General features: G+C 38.3%; 1 long non-coding RNA gene across 1 annotated transcript in view; it reads right to left on the bottom strand.

Annotated features, from left to right (window-relative positions):
- Positions 1 to 15,162, bottom strand: part of LOC122998541 — a 97,167-nt gene that overhangs the window by 27,100 nt on the left and 54,905 nt on the right. The window contains exon 2 of the long non-coding RNA XR_006407446.1: positions 11,587 to 11,715. This is a non-coding gene — a long non-coding RNA (uncharacterized LOC122998541). The remainder of the gene's footprint in view (positions 1 to 11,586; positions 11,716 to 15,162) is intronic.

Genomic DNA, 15,162 nt, shown 5'->3' with positions numbered 1-15,162 from the left:
TTCAAAGAGCTGACTGTGTTCAATAGATCAATAAAGTCTCGTTTCAGTATTTCAGACTGTTGTTTCACATCATTGGTCTCTATGTGCACTATGATGGTTTTCAAAGTGGAACATGCAGCCACGATATGCAGGATTCTTTCTATTATGTCAGAGACTATATCCTTGGGAAAGTAGAGTATTTTGGTGTTCTTACTCCACATGCTTACATCTTTTACAGCAAAGTCACCCACAATCAGAGTTTGAGGCCCAGTTGTTAGCTTTCCCTGTAGCCTTTTACTTCCTGGGTTACTCTCAGTCATCACCCTGCTGTGTGAAGATGAGAGGTTATCCAGGCCATCAGACTGAGATCCAGTGTCCTGCAACAATGAAGCAAATCTGTTCTCCAGATGCAGGTTGTTGGGGAGGTTTGTTGCTAGTTCTTTCTTTCGCAGCTAACCACAGTTGTGTCCTACTAAAAATAGGGGTTGAAGAGGTGGTATGTCAGGATGATAAGGCAGGCCAGCCAGTTGCATCACAAATCACAAGGCGCTGGGCTCTGCCTGTTACCCATCCTCTCATTTACCAGAGAAATGATTTACTTTTAGGCTTTGCACCAAGAGAGGACTTGTAGATTTATTACTTGGTACACAGCCCTCCTGTTTCTTGGTAGTCTTATTGGTGCTAATTAGCTGTGTGTTAACATGATCTTGTCCACTGTTTTGAGTCTATGGTAAAGTGGTGTTGTTCCCTCATAGTCCATTCACTTCCACATTCACTTCTAACCAGTGAATTTTGGTTTCCAGCACTGCAATCTTCTGCAAAAGTTTGTGGAAGTCATCTATGGAGAAGGGGGGCATCTTGCTGCTATTTAGCTTTAGCTAAGTAGTTTCCAGTCACTGCAGTATAGGCTTGTTGTTGTTGGTAGACCTCACCTATGTAGTACTGAGGTCATAAAAATGTTGAAATATGGCAATAGCCTACTATATCTACAAAAAATGACAGTCCCAGTGATTTATAAGTATAAAAGAGCCACTGCACGTATTTTCTTGCAGAAAAAAAACCAAAAACAAAAAACAAGAATATCAGCAGAAGAATGCGAGCAGAAGTGAGAGCTAGCAGCAAAGTGTCTTCACTGTAAGAAAGCAGGACGCATTCTTCATAGCACATATCACTCCCAACCCATTTGATGTATTTAACACATTAGATGAATTTGAAGCACTGAGTCACAGCTCTGAGATAACAACCATCACTGTCTGCTTCATATACCGCAAATGTTGCTCAAAACTCAACTCAAGAGGCTGTGTAGGCAGAACGTACTGTCTGTGTCCATTCCTATTGTATGCACTCATCTACAGTTTAGTGATTACTCATATTGTTGTGTTTTCACTTGCGCCAAAGAAGAGAAAAACACATTTCCCATGCTGGTTTAACAATCAAACTGCTAGATACCAGTGCTAGTGTTGAGCAAATTTCCATTAAGCACCATCACAGTAAGAATTATAGAAAGCTTTATCTAAAGGACTGTCAGCAAAGCAAGTGTGTACTTCAGAAGGTCTTGGGCTTTCAATAGGCTAAATAGAGGGTGTACAAGTCATAAAACCATAGAAAACTGAGAGTTTGAGGAGCACAGTTGGGTTGTTTTTCTCCATGACTTACAGAAACATAGCTGGCCACATAGCGGGGCTATACTTTTTAATCAAGGAAGGCATTCTTTCAGGGCAGCTGCTGTCTTTTTGATGACGACTTCATACAGAAAAACTTTTCCTTCAGATGTCTGACACTCTTGAATAGGGGTTAACGCTGAGATTTTTGAGATCTAATTTCAGATTCTGTTACAGTCTTTGATAGGAGATGGCTCAGGAGTGATGTGAGCTGTGGGCTGAAAGGCTTTTTATGAGTCAGTGATACACATCTTGGTTGTCAGAGATACAGTTAACTTATCTGTTCTTCCAGTTAACAATAACTAATATAACTGACTGGTTTGTTCAGCTTCATACCATATAATTATAATTATAATGTGCATTTCTTGCCCTGTGGATGTTAATTATTTTGCACTTTGCATTTTGTTATAGCTTGAAACTGTATAAAAAAAAGCAGAGCAATATCACACTGTATGCCATGCAACATTTTCCCTCTTGCGTCCTATAGCACTTTACTGTCTGCATACTGCAAATACTGCCTACTTATTTAATTCATAAATAACCTTTCATAGGTCATTAAAATGAAATTCAATACAACTTCTCCATGACAACACACAATGTCTAAAGCTTTTATATGTGAGCACTATCCACAACACTGAGCCTAATTATGGAGCCACCAGAATATTTTCAGTGCGTCACTGTGAAATGATTTGGCTGTTCCCTAAAGCATCAGCACTAAACATTTTGGCAGCCTGCATCCTTCTCTGGCAAAGGTTGATGAGATGACAAAGTGAATGTTTGATGATAATTGTTGTTCATAAGTTTGATGTGTAATTATGTGCCTGTGTAATTGTTTGGATTACTCTTGTTCCTCTCATTATTGCTGTTCCTCTCTTCTGACATTATTTTATTTTATTTCTGGGTGCATGCAAATTAATATCAACATCCTGTGTGTGCTGATATTGTGTATGATAAACTGTAAACTTTAAACTGTTGCATATTAGTATGGAGGGAACCCCAATATTATTCCTGCTTGATCGAGAATCTGACAAAACTAGCCTAAAATGTTTTTGCACATTTCTAATCAGTTAATATTGTGAATTTATATGTTATAATTTTTTTAATACATTTTTCATGTAAAAACTTATGTACCCGAGTTTTACCTGTCTCAAGGGCCAGGAAGCCAATCTTATTAATCTCTGTTTTAGTAGGGGATTCAGTGTTCCATGATTACCCTTAGGATCAGTTGCTGTTGAAGAAGTTTTTCAACTTAGTCAGGCTAACACACAGACACTAGACTAATGCTGATGTCTTAAAGGCCATAATTACAAGGAACTCAGGGGGAAAACCATTCACGTCAGCCAATTTTAATTCCCAGCTGGATACTTAAGGAATTTCTGACAGGTACAATATCTCCCACTTGGCAGAAAGAAGTACATGAATACCCATAAGGTGGTGACAAAAGGGTGAAAAAGCCATTTGGAGCTAGTGGTTTATTTAAAACAAATTGTTACTCCTAGCTATCCAACTAGCTTAGGTGTACAACAACAGTGAAAGTTTTAGTTCACCTGAGACATTCGCTGCATCATTCTTTCTCTCCTCCTGTTAATCTGTATCTGTCAAACACAATTTTAAATATTTCTGGGTACTAGCACATGGTGAAACCCCAGGCACTATCTAACCACCCAGCACTTCATTATCTCAACTGTAATGACGCAAGCATGAGAAACAACACCCCTGATTACAGGGCTGACTTACAGTTTTATCTACACATGTGAGGCAGGTAAACAGGACAGCTCCAGGGGGTGAACAACTAATATAAAGGAGTACTTGGGCCATTGAAACATTCTTGAGGAAGGGGCTGATGCGATCCTGCTCTCAAACCTTCATGCCTGGGGCTCGCGCTACTGTTCATCAACTAGGGTGACAGTTTTGGGACAAGTTAATAAACAGCTGCTGTATGAGGCTGAGCTATTCAGGGAGCTCACCATCCAGACATTTTCTGATCAAAACTCTGTCAGAGGAGGCAAAAAAACATTTTGCTGCTACAGTTTCATCAGCCAGTTATTATATAATCTGCACAACTTTGGGATGTGGCAGATTTTGTTTGACTGTCAAGTTTGATTTTGTTCTTTGAACTCAATGTGTATGGGTAATATGTAAAGCGTATCATATATTTTTCCTGTATTCTTTTAACAGATCTCTTATAAAAGGCTTCCAAGCACACCCACTCTCAAATCTCATATCTCTGCATTGTTCAAAAAATTGATGGCACATCACTTTCATTGCACTGGGTCATGTGCCCAATAGTTTAATTTTCTGCCTGTCACAGAAAGTAAGCCTTTTGCCTTTTGACAATATACAGTTATATTCTGTGTTCAACAGTGCAGTCATGCAGTTTTCCACACTATATACTGTATGTTCCATCATATATTATGTTACAGATACTGAGCTCATCAGTTGATACAGAGAAAGAAGTGACGTGAACAATACCGGCCCAGGAACTCTTGGAATTACATTCATATTGGATGATTCTACAGAAAATGATTTATGTCCACTGCCATACCTTAACTCATGTGGAATCTGTAATCACATGAATGAGTATGTGCTCAGGCGTATCAGGAGTATGTACTCAGGCGGTTGTGGCTCAGAGGCAGAGTGGGTCATCCACTAATCAGAATGTCAGCGGTTCGATCTCCTGCTCTTTCAGTCCACATGTCGAAGTGTCCTTGGGCAAGATACTGAACCCCAAATTGCTCCCAAAGGCTGTACGTGAATGTGTGTGTGAATGAGCATTAGAAACTCCTGATGAGCAGGTTGGCACCTTGCATGGCAGCCTCTGCCATCAGTGTATCTATGTGTGAATGGGTGAATGTTGGCATGTAGTGTAAAGCATTTTGAGTGGTAGGAGATTAGAAAGGTGCTATATAAATGCAGTCCGTTTATTTATTTTGGCTCTGACTCTGTCTGGCTCTGTCACTCCCCACAAAGAAACCTCTAGCTCAGGACAGTGGGGAGTGGGGAGTGACAATAACAACTTCCCCCCTAGAGGAACATAGACTCTACAGGTGGATGCTAGGGTGCAGGTAGAGCTTATGAAATGCTATATAAACAGCTGCAGCAACAGGTGACACCCTGCAGTGTGGCAGCAGGCATAGCGGCATAAGAGCGTGCATGAGCAATGATGCTTAAGGACAGAACCATAATCAAAAGGGAGTGTTGGTGAGAAGAGTGGGCCATTTGAGTGTAGAGGCAAACTCATGCAGATTACCTGAATAGCCTGAAGGCTTTGTTTAATTTTATTTGCCATTACCATGATTTTCCCTCACCATTAACCATGCTGTCATTGTTATGCACAGATGTTGTATGAGGAAAATATAAAATATGTTGCCATTGAACTTCATCCATGATTTCCCAAAATTGTCTAATATCAACATCTTGTCTGGCAATAGGGTTGCCAATACAGAGGATATGATGTTACAATCACATGATGTTACATACTATATAAAGGAACACTTCTATAGACTCCTAGTTCAAAGTAAAATGACATGCTGCATACAAATACTGAGTACCACAGTAAACAAGCTGTGCCATCAGAACTCTACCCCAACATCTCACCATATAACTAATTGAGCCACCCACTTAAGTTGACTCTTAAAATCTGCTAAAATTTCAAACAAATGGCAATTCCAGTTTCTCAGTAGTAATTGAAAGTTTCATACATTCCAGAAAAGAATCTGTTAAACTTAGTTTTGTCTTCATTTAAGTTGTCTATGTTCAATTTGACTGGGACTCAGCAAAACTGACTACTCCCTGACTACACAGTGACATGATTAGATGTTAAGCTGCTGTCTGTTATGTTAAATGGTGATCTGTCTTTCAGAGCCTCAAATGCGTTCTTAGTCATTGTCATTAGTCATCGTGTTCAACAAAGTTGGGACTTAAAAAGTAGAAACTTGAATTGAGTTAGAAAGTCCAAACAAACCTCTAATCAAATAGCCCCAACTCATAACAATGTAAGACAATCAATTTCCTGAAAGCGAGATTTCACTTACTCAATATGTTGAGGAGTGACATATTGAGATCACATCAATATTCCATTGGCTATTATTAAAATTCATATTATGGGTGATGGAGTATGTGTGGTGGGATGCACTTTAGGTAGATCTTTATTTGGCACATCAATTAGTTTTTAATATGACATACTGAATATCCTCCTCCAGGCAAGGAGCCTGTTTCCTGACAGACAAAAGCAGCAGGACAATTCGACATTTCCTCAAGGACTGCATTTTTGTTAATATATTTGTTATTCTTTGATTAACAAATGATAAAGTGATTAAGTTACTTTTTTATACAAATTTGTAAAATACTGAATAGTAATAGCCCTTAAGTTAATAGCCCTGGCATTAATACCTCAGCACTGTTTTCAGGGTAACAGTATCTCTTCTTAGCACCATTCCTTAGCACGGAGTTGGGTGTCTTATGAAAAAATGTTTCACTTTGTCTACACCATTACAAGATAGGTACACTTTGACAGCCAACTTGCAAACAAATATCCTCCTTGTTATTTAGACCTCTAAAGAACACAATTGAGTTGGACTATAGTAAATGCTAAGCAGATATGCTGTTATGTATGTCCCCACCTTAAGCCGGCTTCATTTGAGAAAAAGATAGTGGATGTATTGGACTGGACTTAGGCAAAGTGTTGCTTTGAGTTAGATGCTAGTGTCAGCATGTTTGTTTAGCAGGTATAGAGAGCCAAAGTGAAACCAGCACTTCTGGGTTCTGTTCCAGAAGTAAGAAAACCTGGTAACCCTTCCTTTTACAGTCCCCTAATTACTAAATATTTACCCCGTAAATTATGGTATATTATTGGGTAATTACCACTGATAATAAGTTGGTAAATACAGAGAAACTACAGTTGAAATACTAAGAAAAACCTCTATTACCCATCAACTCGAATAAGTACTGTGTAGTTGTGACCGGTTTAGGTTGGTAATAACTCATATAATTGGGTACTTCCTAGGAAAGTACCAATTCTTAGAAACACCTACTCTGTTACTATTAATTAAGAAAAAAAGGAGCGAAACTATGCCATATAAAGCAACATATTCTTTTGGCATTTAGCTTAAAACAGCATAAACCATGTGAGTTTACATTCTGGACACAGAGGCTCTACTTGGGCAGTGTGCCCAGGTAGATTAAGACCCACCCAGGTAGATAAAATCGCAAACGCGCAATAATCATTTCATAATGCACACAGACCAGCAGACCTTCAGCCCACATAAGCATCTTAATTCTTATCTCCTATGATTCTGAATCAATTCACAAATAATGACATGATGTTGACGGAACGAAAGATGCAAAACTCAACTGAGAGGGCAGTGCAGCATCTGGACAGTCTACAGTAGTAGAAGTATTCAAAACTTTTCTGAGGTAAAACTATTAATACCACACAGTAAAAGTCCTGCATTGAAATTTTTATTTAAAAGTGAAAAATGAAACAGAGGTATTATTAGCACAATGTATTTACATGTACTTAACTTGTGTTCAAGGTGGAGCTCTTCATTCTTATATAATGCTGGATAGTTTAATGAATAATAATTAATCTTGTTTTATTTGTTATACTTCGTGAATAAAATCTGAATCTTAATTTGAATTAAAGGTGTGGCCACTATGAGTGACAGGTGGGTGCCGTCACAGGCAAGTAGGTACCACGGCAACAACATTGGTTAGGTAATGTAACCATGGCATAACCCCAGATTCACAGAGTATAGCTGTAGCTGTAGCCATCGCTATTTTAGTGTGTTTCCAGTTCATGAAAATTAATTGTAACATTTTGATCATGTAAAAAAGTCTTGTTCAGCATTTGGTTGTGCTAATGACCCTCTAAAGAGTCAGATATACATTTTTTTCTATTAAGTACATTTTGCGCTAAGGGATTCAAGCCTGTTTTTTGCTTGTGAAAATTAACATTAACATTAGCATTATCACAGTTAACTGTAGAATGTAAATACACCGTGCTAACCAAGCTAGCAGCTAGCGTTTGGGTCAGCTCCATCCTCTCTTCCAAATACGGTCACTTCTGGCTCCAAAAATTCAAGATAGTGATGGTCAAAATGCAAACTCTGGGTGACGTCATTGTGGCTATGTCCAGTATTTTTTACAGTCTATGGTTTTGTCATGTATGCCAGGGGAGTTGGATTGTGGTTTTTTTTTTTTCTTACTCTGGAGGCTCCAGTGACTTGAATTAGCTTGCACTAGTAGCATAGTTAATAGTATAGCATCTCGCTAGTTTAAGAGAATATGAGCAATTCAGTAATTTGTGTGAAATTAAGCTAAAACCAATCAGACTATTTTGAGCAGTATTTTTAAGTGCTAAGTAAGTACTACAAAGTATTCTGGATGAATAAAGTGTGTCCAAATGTATTTTTATTGGTTGTATAAATTATAATATGTTGAATGTAGTTATGCTTGTCTAATTTCTGCAATTTATTCTGCTTTGTCAGTAGGATGGTAGTTTTAGTGAAAAACTATCTAACACTGTTGTTTGTTCAATATTTAGATCACCATGGGTTAAACCTCAAGGCTAGTTCAACCATGTATGTAATAACAGCAGGACAGAGAGGAGCAAATGCTGTACTGTAGAAGTTTTTAGACAGCAGAGATTACAACTAGATAAGGGACTTTAGAAGAAAATGTTGCATGTTGTTGAGTTTTATGGATATGGACAAAATCAAGTTTCAATGACTTAACACAAGTGTGACCCGTGCTGCCTCACTTGTAGTTTTTTCTGTTCTCAAAAAGTTGTTTTTTAACTTTGTAAAATCACAAAGGTTTCCATTTCTTCTAGCAACTGCTGTAGTGGATGCCAAGTTGTCTTAGAATGTGGAAAGTTAACTGCAGGAACACGTTTCCTTTTTTTTTTCCAGAAAGGCTGATGAACAGAATTGGTGAACAGATGCTGTGCAGCATGATGTCATGACTTTGACTCTATTGTATATCCAAGTTGAAGGTGTGGCAGAGATATTTCCTTATTTTCAAATGTTTCCACCTACTGTCATTGAGATGTTTGAGTAAATATAATTTGTTTATTGTAGAGACTGATCGATCTCAAGGGCAAACTGAAACATGACTGATACGAAACTTTCTTTGCTCTGAAGGGTCATATTAGCAGTGTATGTTACTTCACACCACACAGGTCATTATTTTTAATTACTCCGACCTTATTTTGTCCATTAGCACAGGCTTTATCAATACTGCTACTCTGTGTCAACACTTGTTTGAGCTGCCAATGGTGTTAAACACTGCTGCCACCAAACTAGAGACCATACTTAGAAATCATTTTCAAGAGAAAACCATGGCACTTGACAGCTAAATGTAACTTTCAAAAGGTCCACAGATGTCAAATTCTTGCCATCGCAACAAGCTTGACAGTTTATGTACCTTGTAAAATGTGTTTAATTTTCTATTTTTTATCCTGAATTATTCGGAACTGCACATATTGTGAAGGCCATGGTTACTATAGGACCTTAGTTCATAAGCAGGGATCAGTTTTGATTAAAAAAACAAGGTGATCTGTAAATAATTACTACACTATTCAGGAAAATGATGAAACCAATATCAACTCATAAATGAATACCACAACTCTCAGTCAATGAAACACAATTTACAGTGTGAAGGACAAGCAGGGTCAGCTGAAATCACAGATACAGTGCTGTGGGATTCTCAACCTATAAAACTGGTATTATTATCCTCAGCTAGTGACGTCATTTGGCAGAATATTCTACAAGAACTGTGTGCCAAGCATTGGTCCTGAGGGGAATGTCACGGCCCTCACCTCATCTCCAGCTATCATTGGCTCTGTGTGAGCTGCCCGCATTCAAACAAGGCAGAAGTGCCTTCATGAGGAGATCAGAAGGACAGGGCAAGGAAGAAAGTAAGGAAGATGTAAAAGATAGGAAGGAACAAGGAAGGAAAAAAGACAGGAGAAAGAAAGGCCAGTGCAGACGGGAGGGAGGGAACAAAATATGAAAGGAAAAAAAGACAGTAGGAAGAAAAAAATATAGAAACAAAGGTAGGAGGAAGGAAGGAAGGAGGGAAGGAAGAAATGAATGAAACACAGGAGGAAGGAGGGTGCAAAATACAAGAGGAGGAAAGGAGGAACAAAATATGAAAGGAAGAAAGGAAGGAACAAAAGACAAGAGGAAGGACAGAAGGAAGGAACACAATGTGAATGGAAGGAAGGAAAAATGATAGGAAGAGGAAGGAAAGAAAGCAGGAACAAAATACAGGAGGGAGGAAGAAAGGAAGTTTTAGGAGGGAGGAAGGAAAGAACAAAATTAGAAGGAAGGAAAAAATAAGATGAAGGAAGGAAAGAAGGAAGGAGGGAACAAAATATCAAAGGAAGGAAATAAGGAAGGAAGGGAGGAACAAAAGATGGAAGGATGAAAGAAAGGTAGGAAGGAACAAAAGATGAAAGGAAGGGAAAAAAGCATGAGAAAGAGAAAGGAAGGAGGAAAAGACAGGGGGGTCAAAAGACAAGAGGAAGGAAGAGGGGAAGGAAGGGAGGAAAGGTGAGAAGAGGGAGCGAAAGACAAGGGGAAAGAAGGAAAAAAGATGTGGGGAAGGAAGGAAGGAAGAAAGGGTGGATAAAGGAAGAAAAGGCAGAAGAAAGGAAGGAAGGAAGGAAGGAAGGAAGGAGGGAAGGAAGGTAAGAAGATAGGAGGAAGGAGGCAGACAGAGAGAGGGAAGGAGGGAAGGAAAGAGGAGAGGAAGGCAGGATGGAGACAGTTGAGCGGCTCAGTTGCAGCAGTTCTGACTGAATTCTGTCAGAGCTGTCTGTGCTGAAACCCACCTTCCTGCCACTGCCTGAATATACGGTATATGAGAAAGAATAGACAGCCAACTCTCCTTTAAGATAAACAAAAAAGGAAAAAAAGCAAGAAAATAATGGAAAAAATTGTGTATGTGAAGAAATATTGATGTATTTGCCAAATTGGACTTTCAATTAGACATTTTAAGTTTTTTATATCCCATTTTATCTTCACCTCAAAGTAATTTTGATAAGTCTAATCAACCTGTAGCACAATTGAACAGTTCCATATGCCCTTATACTGACACATGTAAGCTGCGGAATTACACAGTCACATGATCCTGTCAGGACAGCTTTGCAGGACTGACAGTTAAAAAGCTTTTGGAAACTGATGTCAACATTCATATAAAATAGGCAGATATCCAGGCTATCACCTTTTTTTTTTCCATAGCTATGTCTGTGCATGCTGCAGTAACTGTAGTTGGCAGCATTCAGTGAAGGTCACAAGTGGCTCTCTCTTCTTATGCAATTAACCCAGTTTCTCAGTGAGGCAGCAATCTGTGGGGAAGCAATTAAAATCCAAATTCTTCCCAGTGTGTGGACTTCACAGGAAAAAAAAAAAAAACCTTGGACAGCCCAACGTTTGTTTGGAAGCTTTGATTAGTGATTTTTTTTTTTTTTTTTTTTTTTTGGATACATGAAATTTAAAAAAGGGATAAAGGGCAGAAGAAAGGACAAAGGAAGCTAAGTCAGGAAGGAAACAAAATGAGGAAAGGAAAGATGGACTCAACATAAGCAAAAGAAGAGAGGAAGGAATCAAAGGAAAGATAAAAGGACACAAGGAGCATTTGGGAATTGTCAATTGACTTTTTTCTTTTATCTGAACCATGGTTTTGTTAAAAATGTATTATTCTGTGTTTAATATTTAACAGTTCTTTTATTCTCCAATTATTTGTTGATGGAGGTGATGCACGTCATGCCAAAAATCTCATCAACTCTCTTGACTCTTAATACAAACAGCCAATAAAAGAAAAAAACAAAACGTTCTCTCATTTGTTCTCAAGCCTGACTGTGTGTGTGCGCGCACGTGTGCGTGTGTGAGTGCATGACTGCGTCTGTGTGTGTGTGTGAGTGAGTGCACTGTGTACTGACCTTGAATTCCTCCTGCGGGCAACAAACAATCCCGAGTCTTTCTCTTCCTCCCACCGATGAACGTTGCAAGGTGACGGCTCTGTGTGTGCTGAGGAAGAAGTCCTCCACCTCATCCGTTCACTCTTTCACCTGCAGAAAAACAATGAGGAGAGACAGAGCAGGAGAGAGTGAGAAACGGCACCCTAGACATCCTTTTATTTTAGGAGAGAAGGCTGGGTCTGCATGCTCAAACCCTGGCTGAGGTCTGTAGTTAGGTTTATTCTCTTAGGGTAGTATTATTTTGAAGGAGTTTTTTAGATGCCTGACCCCACCCCCTCCAAAAAAAAGATGTGCAGTAGAAGTGTTGGCTAAAGATGACTTTTTGTCATCTAATGAATTTTTGCTGCTGCTTCTCTGGAAAAGAAAAATCCCTAAACCATGACACCTAAGCAGTAACATTATTATTGATTTGATTTATTGAACAGGACAGTGTGCAGTATTAAGCATAAATGATGCACTGCACCAGAGTTAGCTCGAAGATGATCACAGGTGGGATTTTAATTTAAAGGAGCTTGAAAATGCTTAACTGGGTTGACAGAGGGACGGTGTAGCAATTACTAAAAATTACAAGAACTTATTTTAATTCCACCATTAATTTACACAAATATTGAGGGATTGGACTAAAAAATCTTGTATATAATGTAGTGGTTGCTTGAAGTCATATTAATGGAATATTTCTACATTTGGGGAAATATACTTTCTCTTATATTGTTTGTTTATTCCATACACAAACAGAAATGTGAAAATGAGAAACTGTGATATCACTTGATGTTACATGCTGTCTTGGCAAACAACAGGCGGGACTTCCTGGAGTCGTGTTGTCGCCGCAAGGTTGCCAAGCAACCAGCAGACACTCCACTGCATCCGGCTGCTGTTTGCCAAGACACAGTTACAGCACATAACTCCTCACAAAACCACAACTTGTTTTTACATTTCTGTTTGGGTATGGATTTAGTAATTAATAAGCTTTCGGTGCTGGTGGGTGTATTTTTGGACTTTGGTTAGAAGCAGGCCATCTGTTTCCCTATGGTTTCTGTGTTTATGCTAAGCTAAGCTAATTACGTCGTAGCTCCAGCTCCGCACTTAACACACAGACATGAGTGTTATTGATCTTCTCATCCGAGAAGGCAAATAATTGTATTTCCCCAAATCCCTGACAATTTACCAGCTTCTCTGACTTTGTGACATAAAAAAATGCATATTGTGGAAAGTCAGTTTTGTGACAATAGCAGCCAATCAGTATATTACAGTTGTGCTTTAAATTATCTTATGTCTAGGTGAATTGGCCCTTTAAAAAGTATATTTATAAAACTAAATCATGGTTTCAGTCACACAGTACATTTTTGAGCACTAACAGATTTTTTTTTCTCATTTCAATTCAAATGGTTTAATCTACTGTATGTGTATATTAACAGGGTTGGGCTATGTCTGTCTAAAAGTCTGTAGGTTAGGTTGATAAAACCGGTGTATTTTTATATTAGAGTATTTTAGAGTGCAGCTTCAATCATCTCAGGCTCTTCTAACCTTGAACCCACTGTTGCTCCCTAACATGCTGCCCTACAGGTCTTGAAATCAGGTTGCCGCATCATACAGCCTGGGGGTCAACATGATAATTGGGGACACCTATTTGTGTCACGCTGATTTTCCAAATCACTTCAACGTGTTTTCGAGGTGCCTCTGGCGTACATCACTCAGCCACCAGCCAGCTTCACTTGGAGCTAAGTGCTGTGCCAATTATTGCATGACACTGCCATCCATATCTGTTCTCATGGAAATTCATAATTTATGACACATCCCCGTTTCTGCCTCTGGGGACCTGAATGCTATTATCTTGCTAAAGTGAGATCTGATTGGGCAGCTGCTATCTCAGTTGCTTCTTTGAAGTCTCATTTCTTCAAGTGCCCCTATATATATGTTGCTATAATGTATCATCATCCGGCAGAACAGACATCCTGTGAGCCAGAGCAACACCAGCTATCCTTTACTCAAAATGGCAACTGTAACGCTTTGGCTAAGAATAACTGCTTCAGAGTCTAAGAGTTAGTGCTGAGATATTTGAAACCATATGTTTGAGGACTGAAAGTCAGTCTCTCTATCATCCTCTCTAATTTGTCATTCTTGTTGTACAGAATATCTCTCCAAACATACTGCAGAAATAGTATTCTTTCTATCCCTATTGATGCCATGTTTTAAGTTAGTGCATATAAACAATCCATTTGGTAGTTATACAGTGTATATGCATTTTACATGCATTTGATGATCATTCACTGGTAAGAAATGACTGGAAACATTCAAAACACATTAAAAACTCACAAACTCAGGCTACTTGCATTAGATTCTATCCTTAATTTAACTTTTCATTCTAAAAACATCTTAACATTATTTTTTAGCCTAAAATTCCTTAACATTAGCTTGACTAACTTCTTAACAATAGCTTGATTTTTCAATGAAAAACTTACTTTTTTCTTAAACTTCTTCCCATTAGCTTGACGGCCAACCTCATACATCTTAATATTATCCTTTTATCTTTGAAAAAGCTGTGCTACACTACATACACCCAATGCTAATTAAAGAAAACCTACTGTATAGTACGTGTCATTATGCCCTAGGCTGCCTGCAGCTATTTAGCTAGCACAGGATGAAAGGTTAACAAGGAAGGTTAGGCTATACCTTTCAGCGCATCATTCATTAACATATGAGTCAGCAATTATCTGTATGCATGTATGTAATTAATCATCTTGGCAAGCTTTGTACAGTGGATAGTTTTTAAATATGTTATACATTAACTTTCTATGTTACAGTGTCTTTTCTCTAACAAAATAACAGTTTGTATGGTGGCAGCAAATCATTAAGCATCCTTTCTTTCTTTGAATAAAGCAGTAAAAAGATAATAATGTTGCATTTTGCTACCAGTTGACCTTGTATGATTGTTTCATTGATGAATAAAGACTTGATTGTGTTGCATGGTTCACTTGAATTGCAATGAAATGTCATGAATGATAATAAGTGGAAGGCATTGTGTTGAGATTTTAATGGAGTTTGTGAAAAAGCCAGGTGGCTGCGCTTTGGTTTGTTGTACCAGAGAAATCAGACAATCCTATGTTGACACCTGTTAAAAAAACTTACCTTTTTTTTATTCTCTTGCCCGCCTTTAGTTATTACCTCAATCAATCACACTTGATAACACTTTCCATTTACTTCACAATAAAACTTCAATTGTAAATGAAAGTTGTCTGTTATCTCTAACAGTGACTGATAAAAAGCTTAATCTGAACTACAAAGTGATGGATCCTTTTTAACTTGTGAACATGCCTAATAATCTTTAATGATGGATTTCAAACTTAACATGATTGCCTGAAAAGTTGGACAAAGCCAGTTAACTGAACTGTGAATGAAAGCAAGTTTAACTCTCCCCCTGAAGCCCTGTATGAACTTTTGAAACTGAGCAAGTCCAAAGACATAACATCTGAGGGCATGTTTGATCTCTCAAATAGGAGACAGGCTGCATCTACTTTTTTATGCATTGGGGACTTAAAA

The sequence above is a fragment of the Thunnus albacares genome, chromosome 15 (assembly GCF_914725855.1).
Source record: "Thunnus albacares chromosome 15, fThuAlb1.1, whole genome shotgun sequence".
Taxonomy (NCBI): Eukaryota; Metazoa; Chordata; class Actinopteri; order Scombriformes; family Scombridae; genus Thunnus; species Thunnus albacares.
Note: the sequence above shows the minus strand (reverse complement) of the source record. Positions and strands in the feature narration are given on the sequence as shown.